Source organism: Phaenicophaeus curvirostris, chromosome 1, assembly GCF_032191515.1.
Source record: "Phaenicophaeus curvirostris isolate KB17595 chromosome 1, BPBGC_Pcur_1.0, whole genome shotgun sequence".
NCBI lineage: Eukaryota > Metazoa > Chordata > Aves > Cuculiformes > Cuculidae > Phaenicophaeus > Phaenicophaeus curvirostris.
In genome coordinates, this window is record NC_091392.1 from 19,552,473 (window position 1) to 19,556,519 (window position 4,047).

The following is a 4,047-nucleotide window of genomic DNA, read 5'->3' on the forward strand; positions in this document are numbered from 1 at the left end:
TTCTGATACTCTATAAAATATAACTGTGAGGCAGATACTTGCAGCTTGCTTCAGGGACTGGAAGGGGAAATTACTTTTTAATATTTTGTCAATGTCAGATCACTTTTAATTTATGCCAGGTTCAGTTAAACGTGCAAATAGATGCTTATTCACAGTATCTGAAAAAGATAAAAGATTTATAAAGGTGTAAATGGGGGAAAACAAAGAAAAAAATTATTCTTCTGCAGTTAAGTCAGAAGAGTTTTGGTTTCTTTCTGTCAACATGTCTTGCATAGACTTTCCTCATATCCCAAATGACTATGTTCTTTCACATACTTACACCTCAGACTGCACGCTTTATGGAGAACCTCTATCTTTAGATTATTGCTACACCCATGCTACTACATTCGCCACAAGCCGGCAGTCTGGAGCCTTCTCTAGGAACTGCAGTTATTCTTTCTTCTTCCTGTCATCATCATCTGTTTTATTCTTCAGATTACTGGGTTACTTGTGAGATGATTTTCCAGCCCCGGCTTTGCCCAGATTTTTAGGACTGACTTTAAGCTTTCAGAGGAATTCTGTAAAACAATTAGAAGCTCCAACTATTTCACTCAATCTGTGATATACATCTATAGATTATATACTGAATCAATGACTGGTTCTCAAGCCACTCAGAAGTTAAAGGAATATTCAACTTTGATTAATCTCTTTCACTAATCTTTAAGGAAACTTTCAGAATAGGATGTAAGAAAAAACAGAGGTGCAGAGAGGTGCATACAGAGAATGCAACATGGAGTGGGAAGGCACAAAGTGAATTTCCAGTCCTTTTTAATTTACTGTAAAATTTTCAGCTACAAATTGAGAAACTTTTCAAAGTTGTAGCTGTGTGTTAAACTGTGGTGGTGTGCACCCCATCCCCCACGCCACTCAGCAGTCTTAGGGTAAGCTATACCTGTTTTGGGAGAAAATTCACATTGTGTTCTTGCCTTTGTACAAGTGCAGCGAGTTGGAGCTATGAGGCAATCCCTGACTGCACCTAGAACTCCTGCTGCCTGGCAAGGACAGTGAGCTGGAGTGAAAAGGCACTCCCAGACCCCTGGAACTCCTGCTGCCTGGATTGTACTAGGACTGCACAACCTGGCAAGTACTGGAATTGTACAGCTGGTACAAAACCACCAGAATAACCTAACACTAATCGTGGTCAGAATGGAACAATACTGACCAAAGTCAATCATCTCAACATCCTATAAACTGCAATCCTAAATGAGACCTCTTAAGCTCCCTGGGACCACAGCAGGCTGTCAACAGCATCTCCCCCTGAGCTGAGATGCCCCTCAAGCTAGAATTCTCAGGGTTCAAAGACTGTCCACTAACAAAGCCAATGACAGAGAATGGTGAAGTCACACTATTTGTTTATAGCAAATTCCATTGATTCACTTTGTTAAACTGACTAATGATTAAGTGTTGCTAAAAATTATATGACCTAATCTTGTTATCTACGTCAAAACTATTAATAAATCCTAATCTGCTGCTAAATTAAAGCCATGTAAAAAACCCTACTCACGACAGTTGCATATTCTAATATTATTAGGCTTTGCATGGTGTGATAAGCGTAACTATGTCAATCCAAGCAAAATGAAACATAACCGTTACAAATTTATAGGTTTTTAGGAGATGATTTACGAGATTATCAATTTGTATTTATTATTACTATTGCGTGTTAAATAATTAAAATTTCCTGTCAACAAACTGGCAATAGAAGTGTCTTAACTAAGCTCTCACACATCTACTACCAAGCCTAGTTGGCAGATTTAGCCAAGAAAAAATTTCATTATTTAGATGTTGCATTCATATAAATGCAGTTTGTAACAGTGGAAGCTGGACAAGTCGAAGTATCTTCACCTCAAATCTCTTTGGCCTCAGTCATCTGTAATAGCAGTTGAACTCCATCAGTAAAAATAGACTGTAAGCTAAAAAGTTATGATATGGAGCATCGGACTACTAGCACAGTGCATTAACAATTTTGTTAGCATTTTGAGAAGCATATGAATTTAAAAAAAAACAAACTTGACATGGGATTTCCAGACAAAGCATTAACTGTAACGGATCATTTACTTCATGCTTTCACCATATAGAAGAGCGCACCAGTACTGCAGAAGTAGCAAGAGTTCCATTCCATCAAATCAAAAAGTGTTCAACTGATTTCTTCATAGACTGACATAAATCCACCAAACCATTTTTTGACTAAATCTGTTCAATTAAAAAAAATAAGAAAAAAATCAATTAATCGACAAAACCAATTCAGATAAAAAAAACCCAAATACTTGCTTAAGCACGATTTCCTTCTCTCTCAGCACTGTCCTAGACTAAAACTGAACATAGCTACCAAACCAGTGTTATTAGTGCTTTTCTCCTGCTTCCACTCCCAAAAGCAAGATGCAAGTTATTATGACCAGCAACACTAAAGTCAAGGAAGCAGTCACCTATGACTGCCACAACAAATGTCAGTCTCACCAGATGTGGTGATCCAGCCCTGCAACCCAGGCCACTCTGCGACCTCAGGGTAAGCCATGCCTGTTTTGGGAGAAAACTCCCATTGTGCTGTTGCCTGTGTTACAAATGAGCTGGAGCACTGAGGCACTCCCTGACCCCTAGAACTTCTGCTACCTGGATCACAGCCCAAGTTGGATGGTACCAGAAGTGTACAACCTGGCAAGTACAGGAACCATACATCTGGCAGAAAACTCCAGAATTTCCTAACACAAATTGCGGCCAGAAAGGAAAAACACAAACAAAGGCAATCAACACATCCAATAAATAGCAATCCTAAGTGAGACCCTTTGAGTTCTCCAGGATCACAGCAGCCTGTGACCAGCACTTCCCCCTGTGCTCAGGTGCTTCTCAGGGTTGATTTCACAAGGATTCAAAGACTGTCCACAAGCAAATGCCAGTGAAGGAGAAGGATGAAATCAGACTTGTAAGAGATTCAGTGATCAATTGTTGGATGCTGATGCATTAAAAGCGAGTAATTCACTAGATTTTAGAAAACGGGAATTTTGATCATAGGTCAACCTCTGTGTGCCTGTATATCTCTGTACCTCTGTCTCTGTATGTGTGATTTGATTTAGGAAACCCTGCAGTAAGTCTGGGGTGAACCTTGCCATTCTTGAATCTTTTAACTAAGTCACTGTTCTGATGGTAGCAAATTCCATTGAATCACTGTAAAATTGGCTCATTGATTAAGCACTACTAAGACCTACACAACCTAATCTTGTTGTCTACCTTAAACTATTAATAAACCCTAAATCGCTGCTAAATCAAAGGTATGTAAAAATCTATCTGTGACACTAAATCGTATCTTCATCCAGCTTTCTATAAAAACTACACATATAAAAAAAAAACCTCAACAAACCACCCTGCCTCACTCCCACCCCACCAAAAAGCCTGGATCACTCAGCGCACTTCACAACCTCGACTAATCTTTCTCAGAGAAGACAACAACTGACGTACAACCGAACACCAGTGCCGGAGAAGCTTTATCCAGAAAACCTCCCAGACCCCGAGCGCACCGCGGGCCGCCGCTCTCCCCGCGGCGGCTGCGGGCGACGAGACCCCGATACCGCGGGACTGCTCCTCCCGAGGCACAGCGGATGCCGCCGAGAGCGTGCGCTAGATAAGAAACACGTATCAGAACGGGCTTTCTCAAAGCGAACACGCGTAACATGAAACCCCCGAGCAGGCAAGGGCTGCGTGCGGCCGGGAGGCGCGGCCGCGCTCCGGCGGAGCGACCCCGCCGAGGCCTCCCCCGCCCCGCCGCCGGCCCGCGGCCTCCGGGGCAGGCGCTACCGGCCGGGCGGCGGCCCCGCACCGGCAGCGGGCGGAGACAGGCGGCCGCGCCCTCGCCGAGAAGGCTGAGACTCGCCCGGCTCCCCGCGGCCGCCGCCCCGCTCCGCGTCCCGCCCCGGAGCCGCCCGGGGGCGGCCATTTTGCGGGGCCGCGGCCCGGGTGACGCGCGCACGCGCCGTGCGTGCCGGCGCTCGGCGGCCCCGCCCCCCCGCGCATGCGCGC